This window comes from Bos indicus, chromosome X (assembly GCF_029378745.1).
Source record: "Bos indicus isolate NIAB-ARS_2022 breed Sahiwal x Tharparkar chromosome X, NIAB-ARS_B.indTharparkar_mat_pri_1.0, whole genome shotgun sequence".
Lineage (NCBI taxonomy): Eukaryota > Metazoa > Chordata > Mammalia > Artiodactyla > Bovidae > Bos > Bos indicus.
The window spans coordinates 123,017,057-123,031,616 of record NC_091789.1 but is presented as its reverse complement, the minus strand read 5'-3'; the positions used below and the strand labels follow the sequence as shown (position 1 = coordinate 123,031,616).

Here is a 14,560-nt window from a genome sequence, read left to right as displayed (position 1 = left end):
GATATTTTCCATCAGTTCTGTAATTTATTTTAATAAGGAAAGAATACAAGTTTCAATGCAGTATTGTTCTAAGGCTTACTATGCATATCAGGATATGGATTAATGTTTCTGAAAAGAGAAATACTTGTCATGGAAAAAGGTATGTAGTTAATGAAAGTCAAGGTGACAAAATAAGAACTATCAAGTAATTACAAATAACCTAGGTGTTTTGAAACCAGGATAACAAACTGATCTCATCAAGTGTCTGAAAACTCCATCTCTAAAAGAGTGAAGCTATCATATAAATAAAGTGTCATTACTTTTACTATTTTAAATCTTAAACTGTAGGAAACGTGTAATTTGCTTCACTTAAGAAGTTGTCTCTCTTCTCCAATTACATCTGTCGGTTTCAGATGAATTTTCCAGAGCTGATTCTTACTAAGGTTTAGGCAGTAAAATGTTGGGATAGAAAATGCGCCCCCTCCAGTGCAGTCACTCATGTGTAGGAAGTATACTACAACAAGCCACTGGGAAAACATCCCTCTGGAATGGCAGTTTCCTTGAAGCTAGTGCCAGGGGATATGCATGCATGCTCAGTTGTGTCTGACTCTGTGACCCCATGGACTGTAGCCCTCCAGGCTTCTCCGTCCATGGAATTTCCCAGGCAAGAATATTGGAGTGGGTTGCCATTTCCTTCTCCAGGGAATCTTCTGGACCCAAGGACCGAACCTGCATCTTCCTGCATTGGCATGCAGATTCTTTGCCGCTGAGCCACCTGGGAAGCCCACCAGGGATTGTACCTATCTTTTATTTAATTATCTCAAAGACAATTAATAGGGCTGGGCAAGATTTTTGTGACTTATCAAGCAATTCCAGAAATTTTAGTTAGCAATATCAAACATGGATAGTCTAGCTTTCTTAACATTTCGTTTGAAGATGCTTTAGGGTAGGGACCATTTTCTCCAAGGTCCATAAGGGATTTTTGTTTGTTTCATTCTCAGCTGTATCATAAGCTCCTACAACAGTCCTGAGCCCAGGATAGATGCTGGATAAATATTTTTGAAAGTAACAAGCTTTACATTGCCAGCAAAAACTTAGGATGAACCCATTCTAACAAGTGCCTATTAAATTAAGTGGAAATAACAATTACAAATAAAGAACTACCATGCCACTCCCCACAGTGGGTCTGCAAATTTACCCTTATAAAGCTGTGGAATTTGTCCCTTTGAGAGTTTACACAGATTCTTTTTTTCCCTACATAATGAGAAGCTGGATACAATATAAATGCTATAAGGGCTTCCCTGGTGGCTCAGAGGTTAAAGCATCTGCCTGGAATGTGGGAGACCCAGGTTCGATCCCTGGGTTGGGAAGATCCCCTGGAGAAGGAAATGGCAACCCACTCCAGTACTCTTGCTTGGAGAATCCCATGGAGGGAGGAGCTTGGTAGGCTACAGTCCATGGGGTCACAAAGATGAATGGATAAGAAAACCGTGGTATATATACACAATGGAGTATTACTCAGCCATCAAAAAGAATATATTTGAATCAGTTCGAATGAGGTGGATGAAACTGGAGCCTATTATACAGAGTGAAGTAAGTCCGACGCATATATATTGGAATTTAGAAAGATGGTAACAATAATCCTGTATATGAGACAGCAAAAGAGACACTGATGTATAGAACAGTCTTTTGGACTCTGTGGGAGAGGGAGAGGGTGGGATGATTTGGGAGAATGGCATTGAACCATGTATAATATCATATATGAAATGAGTCGCCAGTACAGGTTCGATGCATGATGCTGGATGCTTGGGGCTGGTGCACTGAGATGATCTAGAGGGATGGTACGGGGAGGGAGGAGGGAGGAGGGTTCAGGATGGGGAACACGTGTATACCTGTGGTGGATTCATGTTGATATATGGCAAAACCAATACAATATTGTAAAGTTAAAAAATAAAGACAAAAGAAATCAATAGAAAAATAAATCAATGAAACAAAACAAAAAAAGAATGGTTTACCCTGCCTGCATATAGTCTTTATTACTATTACTTTAAAGAGAGGAGATAAAAGATACTTTTAGTTCACATGCCTATATGTCAAGTAAAATATACTTTTGATTTACAGATATGTGACCTTTTGCTTATACTCTAAGAAGTCATTGATTAGGGGGAAAAAATCCAAGAAACATAAATAATTGGATTTTTAGGTTATCGTGTTTTGTAGTCTAGTTTCAACGTTAGTAGTTACCAAGGCAACAATTCTTATTAATTACGGCAGCCACAGAATTACATGGGGATAAATATTAGGATTGTTGACTTCAAAATGACTATAAGATCATCCTCAGTAGCAGATCACAATGCAGTAGTTCTCAGCCCTGACTGTAAGGGAGAATCACCTGGGGGAGCTTTTAGAAAATTTTATCCTCAGACCCAGATCCTAGCTTAAGAGAGTCCACAGTGGTACCTGAACACCTGTATTTTTTTAAAAAAAGCAGCTCACGTGATTCTTTTGTGCAGTTGTGGCTGAGAAGTTTTAGTGGTCTTCAAATTGTTTCTCTCAAATAACTCTAAAGGAATTTGGAAAAACTGTGTAATCTTTCACATTTTAAATATAAAACATTTCATCATGTACTTAAAGAGCTGCAAAGAACATAAGCTCCTTTGTATCATATATATGCTATAAATACATTCTTGTTGAAAGTTAGAAGCTGGATATCTTACTCATTTGATTTATGGAAAATGTCCTAAAATAAGATAATCTGAGATAGAGAACTTTTCCCAAAGTTTGTTTCTCAGATAAAATACGGGTCTATTCCTTTTAATATTTCTTTAAGAGATGCTCTTAATGAAATCTTTCAAAGGACCAATGCATTCTCTAATAATTCCTTTGTTTGATGTCCCAGAGGGTTTCTCTCCTTGGAGCAATACCCATTTTGAATTAATTTTTGTAAATGGTGTGTAAGATAGGGGTCAAGTTTCATTCCTTGGCATGAGAATATCCAATTTTCCCAACACAATTTATTGACGAGATTATCTTCCCCCACTGCGTATTCTTGGCTCCCTTGTCAAATATTAATCGACCATATCATAGCTCAGTTGGTAAAGAATCTGTCTGCAATGCAGGAGACTCGGGTATGATTCCTGGGTCGGGAAGATCCCCTGGAGAAGGAAATGGCAATACACTCCAGTACTTTTGCCTGGAGAATCCCATGGACAGAGGAGCCTGGTGGGCTACAGTCCATGGGGTTTCAAGAGTCAGACATGACTTAGCAACTAAACCACAACCATATATACATGGGTTTATTTCTGTGAACTTTCTGTTTTAAATTCAGAGGAGGATGATTAGGAAAGATGAAAGGCTGATCACAGGCATATTATCAGATCAATTTTAGATATATTCCAAAGGCAAAGATCTGGACATGGATTCCCTTAAATATATCTATGTTTGTGTACTTCCTGAAACCTTCACATTGTAGTATGTCTACCCAGGTTGGAAAGTAGCAGCATTAGAGATAGAGCTGGTAGTATGGTGAACATACTTTTGGATAGGCATGAGAATTAGCCTGTCCCTCACTGAATCTCACAGTTGGCCACCAAGTGGATTGGTAGTTGGGAATGGTGAGCATTTTTTAATTAGAACAGGGGTGTTTGGCACATGTCAGAAAAAGATAGGTTAAAACTGAACAGTTCAGTTCAGTTCAGTCGTTCAGTCGTGTCCAACTCTTTGCAACCCCATGAACCGCAGCACGCCAGGCCTCCCTTTCCATCACCAACTCCCGGAGTCTACCCAAACTCATGTCCATCGAGTCGGTGATGCCATCCAACTATCTCATCCTCTGTCGTCCCCTTCTCCTCCTGCCTCAATCTTTCCCAGCATCAGAGTCTTTTCAAATGAGTCAGCTCTTCACATCAAGTGGCCAAAGTATTGGAGTTTCAGCTTCAACATCAGTCCTTCCAATGAACACCCAGGACTGATCTCCTTTAGGATGGACTGGTTGGCTCGTTGTAGTCCAAGGGACTCTCAAGAATCTTCTCCAAAACTGAACAGACAGGCATCAAAGTATACATTCATACCAACAGAAGGATAATAAACCAGGAAAGTAACTAGGAAAAAATTCTGAAGTGTAGGAGAAAATAGGAGAATTAAGAGGTGAAGTTGTTCAGTAATCAGCAAAACCACGGGGAATGAAAGATTATGATAAACAGGGCTAGAAAATCATTGAAAGATGCCATCACCAAATTGGTGAGAATATGTAAGGCTCCCTTCTCTCTTACTCAACAATCTTTCATGTTTCCCCTTTAAAGCAACAATAACCTGTCATGCATAGTAAATGAATACCTGCAGGCAAAAGCAGGAAATGGATAATTCCATCTTTTTGGTGTGAAAGAGGAAGGCAGCAACAGAGAGGGAGATCCTGACATCTAAATTATGGTGAATGCTCAGAAAATTTACTTCTGTTCAATGAAAAGCCATAAAATCCAACTATAGATGGCATTGACCAGAGATACAGACCCACAGCTAATGACATTTTTTACATATCTCTTTTCTCTGCAATATTTTTAAATAAAAGATTTTATAGACTTTCCCTTTTTGATAAATTTTCTTGATTCCTGTTTTCATCCAAACAGAATCCCAACCGTTATCTCTTGAATGACTAAAAGTATTTCTTAAGCTTTGAGTGCTACTTAAATATTGCAGGAGAACATTTTTTTATCTCACATTATAATAAAGACTTCAATGATTTTTCTAAAAGGAAAAGAAGCAGAGTGATAATTTTTAATTATTTAAAAGTGTGGAGACAGAAGAACTTTTACCTTGAAAGACTTTACTCTTGAGCATCAGATAAATATAAAAGTCCCATGGTATTTGGAGGAGCATATTTAAAATTGACCCTACCCCAGAAATCTGGATAAGGGTTAATATAAATAAAATATAGCACAATATTAATTTACTTAAGTGTTTATGCAGTGTTATCACAAATGCAAAATGTGAGTTCACACTTGAGTCCCTTATATTTTCATATTGCACAGCATTTGTCTTTTTAATTAAGAAAAAAAACACATTTCTATTGCATTGCCATGGGGTTCTTCATTTAATTTCCTATTTAAAAGTAACTTCATTTCTCCTTTTAATTTAATTAAAAACGTGAAAATTATGAGAGAAAAAATGTTAAAGAAAATCCTGAGTCATCACTCTTTCCCTCTCTAATTATTCACGTCATTGATGACTGTGTGTCTAGAACAAAACACTGATACCCCTCACTGGGTGATAATGAGCCTTTGCAAAATTTTAGATCAGACATGAAATGAAATGTATTTAGCCCTTTAAAAGCATTGGAACACTGGAAATTGGAATTTACTTGTTTTGTGAAAATTAATAGAAAACATATGTATACTTATGGCAGATTCATGTTGATAAACAGCAGAAGCCATCTCAATATTGTAAAGTATTTATCTTCCAATTAAAAATAAAATTAAAAAAGAAAACAAACAACCAAGGTATTTCTTTCCTTTCTGACCAGTTTTTTAAAATTATGGAAACAAAATTTCCTATGTACAGAAGCCCACAGTTACCCTACCCCCAAAGGAAGAAAGAAAATGTTTTCTTATAAACCTGGAGTTAATATATGTTACAACATCTACTTTAAGTGGATTTTGGTCAAAATATTTTATTACAGTTTTTTGAAGTGGCACATCTTGCTTTTCAGAAGCTCAGCTTTAGGAAATGAAAGAGCTAAATGGTATTTGGTTTCTCATCATTGCCCAAGTCAGGGCAAATTTGCTGGGGCAGGAATGCAGGGAGACGGGGTGCTAGTAGTCATGGCTAATACCTAGAAAATTTATATTGATGCTATTCAGTTGGGTGGCGTGCGATTGAATATGCTCTAAGACTTTTGGTTAAAGGAAAGTTGTTTACTGGGAAGTGTTCCACCAGAAATTTGCCCAAGTCATAGAACAGAAAAATGGAGAAATGAATCATTCATTTGTTTAAAAAAATAAATATGTATTGAGCCACTACCAAATGCTGTCAGCTGTACTAGGTGTGGAGGATACAGTAGCAACAACAACCAAATACAGTCCAGTCATGGCAGCAGAGATTGCAAGGGGGCCTGTCTCTTACAGAAGTCTCCAATGTTTCTAAAGCTTTAATACCACCTACTTTTTATTGACCTTTTATTGTCTTGTTTTGATTAGTTAAGGAGAACGAAAGAACATTTACACATGTGCATATTTTGATCATTATTTACATAGAGTAAACTATTTTCTAATAACACTGGAAAGTACATTGAAAAAATTGATTTATGGAAGAATCTTGAGCCCAAATCATTCCATTAAAATAAAATTTTATTATGCAATTTATGCCAGTTTTTATATGCCTCTGTTCTGAAAAGTTCAGTCATGCGCCATAAATATTTTATTGTAGTAAGTTAAGTAACATATTTGAATAATTAATTCAACACCCTGAAGTATGGATTACTGCCAGATCAATAGAAGAATGTGTACAAAAGGGATTGTACTACTTGAGTAGTCAGATTACACACACATACATACACACTGTGTTCAAATGGATCCTTGGACCATATCAAATAACATTGAATTAAGCACTAGTTGGTGATTATATGATGGTGATATTATATTACAAAAATCTGTATTTTATATATTTTCTTTAATTAGGACAATTAGTTATAAAACATTGGTATTTCCCTGATCAACATCATCTAGATCCTGGGTCAGAAAACTTTTAATATGAAAGGCCACATAGTAAATGTGTTTGACTTTGTGAGCCATGCTGTCTCTATCAAAACTACTCAACTTCAAGCCACGGCAGCATGAAAGTTGATGCAGACAACAAGCAGGATGAGCAGGGCTGGATTCCAATAAGACACAATGAGACTGATTTGGCCTGTGGGCCACAGTTTGTTCACCACTGATCTAGACAGCAGAAAAGTTGAAAGGAGGAAAGTACGGTTTCCATTTCAGGAGACTGAAAAGTGTTTCATTGAAGAGGGAGCATTTGGGACAAGCTTGAAGGCTGGGAGGATTTTGGTGAGCTGAGATTGTGATTTCTAGTGGAAGGAATGTGCAGAGTATGAGACGCAGAATTGTCATGAATACCAAGTGGTCTATTACGGAAGAAATGTAGACTCTATATAAGGAATAACTCTATAGAGAAGTTCAAATGTAGATTCGCTCATTTTTGACAGTGTTCAGTGTTACTATGAGGAATTTATACCTAATTTGATATGCAGTAGCAAGTTATTAACTATTTTATATTACAAAGGGATCTTTATAGAAAACAAACTTGAAGATAGTCCATCTACAAATGGTATACAGAGTGCATTAGAGAAGTGAAGGACTGTGCACAAAAGGACACATTAGAAGACTATCATAATAGCTTCAAAGGGAGATAATGAGGGCCCTGCTTATTGGGGCAAGACAGTTTGGAAATAAGAGCTGTTAAAGTGAACTGTAACATTTTAATGATTAACAACTGGGAATTTAAATTACTCCCAAGCTTTAGTGCCACTATATGCAGCAGTCCTGTTTCTGCTCAGTTCCTATTTCTAGAAAAGTTCTCAATGAAACATCTGTCTTCTTTGAATCCTGTCCTCTGGCTAAGCCATCTCCTAGAGACAAAAACTTGCCTAGATTCCCGAGGTCCACTGTTTCCAGACCTTGTAGTCTTGTAAGTTGCCTCTATAAACTTTCAAGTTGGTCAAGTCAACTCCCCTGACATGAGTTTGTAACTCCCTACCCAGACCCTATTGCATCTCGGGCCTTGTAGATTTCTGTCTCAACTCTCGTTGTTGGTGGTGGTCGGTTGCTCAGCTGTGTCCGGCTCTTTGTGACTCCATGGACTGTAGCACACCAGGATTCCCTGACCTTCACTATCTCCCAAATCTCATTAGAAACATTCATATTTGGAGGGCAGTGTTGTAATGACCCATCATATGGATTCATGACCACCAAGCCTGTGGTTGGGCAAATTCTCCCCACGGCTACTGTGTCCCACTCTGTCAAATACATGCCATGTCCCATTTCTGTTTACTCTTTTCTCCTCTGAAAAATCACCCATACCACAGACCTGAATCCTGAGATATGCCATTCTTTAGCTCTTTTTTCTTAAACTAAAGAGTAAGAATTATAGACATTTGATGTATCCCCACCTATATATATACTAAATCAAGTGTGTGACTTATCAAAAACTATTACAGAGAATTAGAATTTATATTTAACATAATTTACAGCTGATACTGTCTGGTCACTGATCCATCAAACCAGTTGCCAGACATGAATAACTCTTTGCATACCAGCTAGAAATATCAGTCTTGCCTGTGAAAAATAGAATAAATCTTTATAAAAAATACTAGAGATAAGAGATGAAACTATAAATGTCTAGAAAAAAACATAGCAGATAATCTCTGTGACCTTGGGAGAGACCAAAAGTTCTTTTCATACTAAAAGCGTGAACATTATAATAAAATATTAATAAATTAAATTTCATGCACATTAAACTCTTTTGTTCTTCAAAAGATATCTTTAAGGCAATGAAAAACTAAGGTACAGACTTGAAAAAAGTATGTGCAAATTATATATAAGATAAATGACTTTTATCTCAGTTCAGTTCAGTTCAGTCACTCAGTCGTGTCCAACTCTTTGCAACCCCATGAATCGCAGCACACCAGGCCTCCCTGTACATCACCAACTCCCGGTGTTCACTCAGACTCACATCCATCGAGTCAGTGATGCCATCCAGCCATCTCATCCTCTGTCGTCCCCTTTTCCTCCTGCCCCCAATCCCTCCCAGCATCAGAGTCTTTTCCAATGAGTCAACTCTTCGCATGAGGTGGCCAAAGTACTGGAGTTTCAGCTTTAGCATCATTCCTTCCAAAGAAATCCCAGGGCTGATCTCCTTCAGAATGGACTGGTTGAATCTCCTTGCAGTCCAAGGGATTCTCAAGAGTCTTCTCCAACACCACAGTTCAAAAGCATCAATTCTTCAGGGCTCAGCTTTCTTCACAGTCCAACTCTCACATCCATACATGACCACTGGAAAAACCATAGCCTTGACTAGACGGACCTTTGTTGGCAAAGTAATGTCTCTGCTTTTGAATATGCTATCTAGGTTGGTCATAACTTTCCTTCCAAGGAGTAAGCATCTTTTAATTTCATGGCTGCAATCACCATCTGCAGTGATTTTGGAGCCCCCAAAAATAAAGTCTGACACTATTTCCACTGTTTCCCCATCTATCTGCCATGAAGTGATGGGACCAGACGCCATGATCTTCATTTTCTGAATGTTGAGCTTTAAGCCAACTTTTTCACTCTCCTCTTTCACTTTCATCAAGAGGCTTTTTAGTTCCTCTTCACTTTCTGCCATAAGGGTGGTGTCTTCTGCATATCTGAGGTTATTGCTATTTCTCCTGGCAATCTTGATTCCAGCTTGTGCTTCTTCCAGTCCAGCGTTTCTCATGATGTACTCGGCATATAAGTTAAACAAACAGGGTGACAATATACAGCCTTGACGTACTCCTTTCCCTATTTGGAACCAGTCTGTTGTTCCATGTCCAGTTCTAACTGTTGCTTCCTGACCTACATATAGGTTTCTCAAGAGGCAGGTCAGGTGGTCTGGTATTCCCATCTCTTTCAGAATTTTCCACAGTTTATTGTGATCCACACAGTCAAAGGCTTTGGCATATCAATAAAGCAGAAATAGATGTTTTTCTGGAACTCTCTTGCTTTTTCCATCATCCAGCGGATGTTGGCAATTTGATCTTTGGTTCCTCTGCCTTTTCTAAAACCAGCTTGAACACCCAGAAGTTCACGGTTCACATATTGCTGAAGCCTGGCTTGGAGAATTTTGAGCATTACTAGCATGTAAGATGAGTGCAATTGAACATAGAAAATGTATGCAGCTTGATAATAAGAATACACAACATAAAAATAGGCAAAATATCCGAACAGTCACTTCGCTAGTGAAGATCTACCAATGGCCAATAAGCACATGAAAAGATATTCAACAGCATTAGTCATTAGGGAAATACAAATTAAAATCATATTGAAATATCACATCACGCCCACTACAGTGGCTAGCATCCAAAACAGTGACAGCACTAAGTATGGGCAAATTGATAGAGAAGCTAATGTCCTCATACATTGCTGGCACAAATGTAAACCAGCAGGAGACATAAGAGATGCAGGTTCGATCCCTGGGTCGGGAAGACTGCCTGGAGGAGAGCATGACAAACCACTCCAATATTCTTGCCTGGAGAATCGTATGGACAGAGGAGCATGCTGGGCTACAGTCTATAGGGTCACACCGAGTCAGACATGACTGAATTGACTTAGCACACACCAGCACACACACATAGCCACTTTGAAATGTACATTTATTATAAAACTCAGCAGCTCCACACTTAGATATCCACTCAAGATACATGGAAACATGTCTATACGAACACTGGTACTTAATTGTTCAGACTTAAATTATTCAGAGCAGCCACAAACTGTAGATTCTTTATACTTTCATTAACTAGTGAGTGAATAAATGAAATACAGTATAAGTACACAATAGAATGATACTCCATAAAAAAGTATAAACTGCTGATACATGTCTTAACATAAATGAATCTTCAAGAAGATAATGCTGAGTTGAAATAATCCAGTCACAAAAGACTACATATTGTATAATTTTGTTTATATAAAATATTCAGAAAAGAAAAAACTAAAACAGCAGAGACCAACCAGATCAATGGGTGCCTCTGGCCCAGGGGTAGGAGCGGAGATTGGCTACAAGTGGGTATGAGGAAACTTTCTGGGGTGATGGAAGTGTTCTAAAATTGGGTTATGGTAATGGCTGCCTAGATGTATAACTTTACTAAAACTCATTGAACTGAACGCTTAAAATGGTGAATTTTACTGTATGTAAATCACACCTCAGAAATGCTGTCCAGAAGCTATAGACTGTTGTTATTGGAAGATATATTTTAGTTTAAAAGACAATTTTTGTATTAAAAAAAAAGCTGTTGATAAAACTTCATCACAAAGATTTTTAGAATATCTCAAATATAAAATAGTGCATGTAAGTGCATTATAAGAGAGTTAGTGCATATAAGTAAGGCATCTTTTTTGTAGGCGTGCATATTGCAAAATTGTATAGTTCTGTTTATGACCCACAAAATGAAACTTTTTATAGAGAAACTATATTCATAGTTTTGAAGGGAAAAACAGCTCAGTGAAATAAAATATTGCTTGGGGAATTCTTTCTTACTGCTTGTCACCAAGCATTCTCACTAGCTTATAAGTTATAATTGCTCTGTGATAAAGGCATGTGCATTTCCTTCTCTCTTATAAAAATTTTAATGAGAACTTGAAGTGAACTCTCACTGAACCTATTTTCATTCCAAAATCTGCCGATTTTAATCTTATGATCCTCCTGAGACCCAGCACTGTGGTCTGTGACAGCATGAGTACTTCATAATTATTCCTCCTGTTTGGAGAAAACACCATGAAGCATCCATCATTCCCTCTGTCTCTGCTGCCTCCAGGGAGCCACAGCCTCTAGCAAGGTCAGTAATTGCAGTTTGGGTTGACAGTTCCAGGCCAAGTGAAGCACACCCAACTGGTGAAGTCCAGCCACGATGGGTACTGACTGCCTTCCCTTCAGTTTCTATCCTCCCGGTTAGTTTGGCCTCAAAATTCTTCCTTAGCTATGTGATATATGGCCTTGAATCATCTCACAGGAGATTCCCCAGAACAGAGAAAATGAATTGTTTCTCTACAGCCATGTGTATGTGTGTCTGTTGGTATTTGGGGCACAATTGATCTAACAGTCCTAGGATAAATCAAAGGTCTTTCCCGTGAGTATCACGAGAAGATCGCGTTGGAGCTTGACATTTAATATTAAGTTTGGCATTTCACTTCATTGTAGATGACCTGCATAAAATAAAATATTCAGCCATGTGGATTAAGATGGTGTTTTGGAAATAGACGTGTTTCATTTTGGTAATGTTAAAAATTTTAACTACCATAGTGGCCTGTGCATAGAAAAATAGGTGTTTTAGAGGCAATTCAAATAATTAAAATGTATCTACCATTTTATTTCTTAACAAATGCATAGAGAGATTCACACAAGAAATAATAAAGGAATACCACATGCTTTATGAAAAGGAATATATTAGCAGCCATTTAGCCTTCATAATGCATACAATATTGGTTGATGTAGATTTAGGAAAAAGATAATTTTTTATGTGAAATACTGGTGAATTCCAGAAAAAAGGAACGCCTTTAAAAGTGATATAGTTGAACTTTCTAACTTCTCATTTTGTGCTTTACTCATTTGAGTACATATGAAAATACTTGCAGAAACAAACCCAATTAGGGACAGTCTATGGCTGCCTAGAGATCCTACAATATCTTTAGGTTTCAAATAAGTCAGGATTTGAAGTTTTTCTTTTTGGACCTCTGTTTCTGGGCTTAATTGGAGCTATAAAAATGGACTTGCTTGAGAATAACTTAACTACTCATTGTGGAGGAAATTTTAATTGAATTTAATGAAAGGCTTAAATTAAATATTAGTATAGTTATAATCATTACTCCAAAATTATTTGACATACCTTCCATCAAGATGTGGAGTCTGAGCAGGCTTGTGGTTGCTCTAATCAATAATAATAACACTATATAACTTCTAAGGCTACTTTATAAAAGGCTATTTAGTTTCTACCTGGTTCTCTTGGGATGTGTACTCTGGGGAAACCAATTACCATGTATAAAACTACCCTGAGACTACCATTTGGGGAGGCCACAAGTGGCCACTGCATTTCACAGCACCAGCCAACAGCCAGCACCAAGTACCAGTCCTGTGAGTGAGTCACCTTGGATATCCAGCCCAATCCAGCCCTTGAATAACTGCAACCCCACCTGGTGATTGACAGCAGTCCCATGAGACGAGAGGTGCTGAGGGACAGCTGCCCAGCCAATTTCTTCCCAAATTCTTGTCCCACGAAATGTTGATAATTTAATTTATTTGTAATGGTAAAACTGCTTTTACTCTCTAATTTTGATATTTTTTATATACTTATTTTCTATGTTCTTCATGCCTCATGTTCAAATAATAATTGAATTTATATTATGGACCCATGTTCAACCCATTTACCATGACACTTAAAAATGCCCCAATCATAGTCTTTGTCTTAGAAGAACTAAATTGTTAGTGGAGTAGATACAGGATCACCAAGTATCAAAATTCTGGCACATCCCATTCACATGATATTCTGTGTAAATGGTGCCTCCTTGGGTTGTGAACTGGGATGTTACTGGGAAGATAAGATAAAGAGCTATTTTAGCAGTAAGCATTATTTTATTGGTAATGTCTCAGGGATTGCTGCATAAGAGCGGCAAGGAATACTACAAAATTGTATGTTTTCAAACTTCTTTACTTTGTTGACAAAAAAGAATAAAAATCTAGTTAAAATATAAAAGTAACTAGGAATATATTTTTAATTTTGAAATTTAGAAAAATCAGAATTTTATATTCCCTGGTGGCTCAACAGTTAGGAATCTGCCTGCCAGTGCAGGAGACACAGGAGATGTACGTTCGATCCCTGGGTCAGGAAGATTCTCCTAGAGGAGGGCATGGCAACCCACTCCAATATTCTTGCCTGGAGAATCCCAGGGACTGAGGAACGTGGTGGGCTACAGTCCATAGGGTTGCAAAGAGTCAGACACGACTGAAATGACTGAGCACGCTCACACACACTATATGCAAAAATTTGTAAATGTTTATGATGCTCTTCTAATACTTCTAGACACTTCACTCTCATGAGAATATGCCAGGTTGACTGACTAAATATAAAAGTTCCATCCTTGACTGTACATCGGAATCACCTGGGGACTTTAACAACCAGTTAATGTCTGGGTTCTGTCCAGAAGGAATCAAATTTAATGGGCCTGGGGTGCACCCTGAACTTTGGGACTTTTAATAGTTGCCAGTCTATTCTAACAGGCAACCACAAATAAGAACCACTGATATGTTTCTTGTTTTAATTCAATAATTCTCATTCTTAACTGCTTATTATATCATCTGTGGAACTCTAAAACTATCAATACTTGGTCGCATTTCCAAATATTCTGGTTTGATTGTTCTGGGGTTGGGCCTGCTTTTTGTGTGATTGTGATTGAACTTCTACCAACATGTTCATCCTGGGCTTGTAGATGAATGTTTATCTCTCTATACACACATTTCTCAGACAGTTACCATCTCATTACTAATAGGGCACAGCTAGGATTGCCAGATTTTGCAAAGAAAAATACCAGGGTATTATGCCTGAATAAATGATTTAAGATAAATGATGAATACTGGTTTTAGTATGTCTGATGAAATATTTGGCAGACACTTGTAATAAAATAATATCCTCTTTAAAAAATCTAGAATTCAGTATTATCTGGGAACCTGTATTTTATATGGCAGCTGTAACACAGGTTTTAGGCAAGAGACAGAAGCAGACCCGAACAACACATTAGGTGATGTATGATCACATTGGATTTAATTCATTCTCAGGGACAGAGTTAGAATACTCTCACTG

The 14,560-nt window shown here is 37.6% G+C and overlaps 1 protein-coding gene and 1 non-coding gene across 2 annotated transcripts in view; both read left to right on the top strand.

Annotated features, from left to right (window-relative positions):
- IL1RAPL1 (interleukin 1 receptor accessory protein like 1) overlaps positions 1 to 14,560 on the top strand; it is a 701,662-nt gene that overhangs the window by 164,702 nt on the left and 522,400 nt on the right. The gene's annotated exons all lie outside the window — the stretch shown is intronic.
- Positions 1,278 to 1,349, top strand: TRNAS-GGA (transfer RNA serine (anticodon GGA)). The gene has a single exon. It is a non-coding gene; the product is annotated as a tRNA-Ser (tRNA).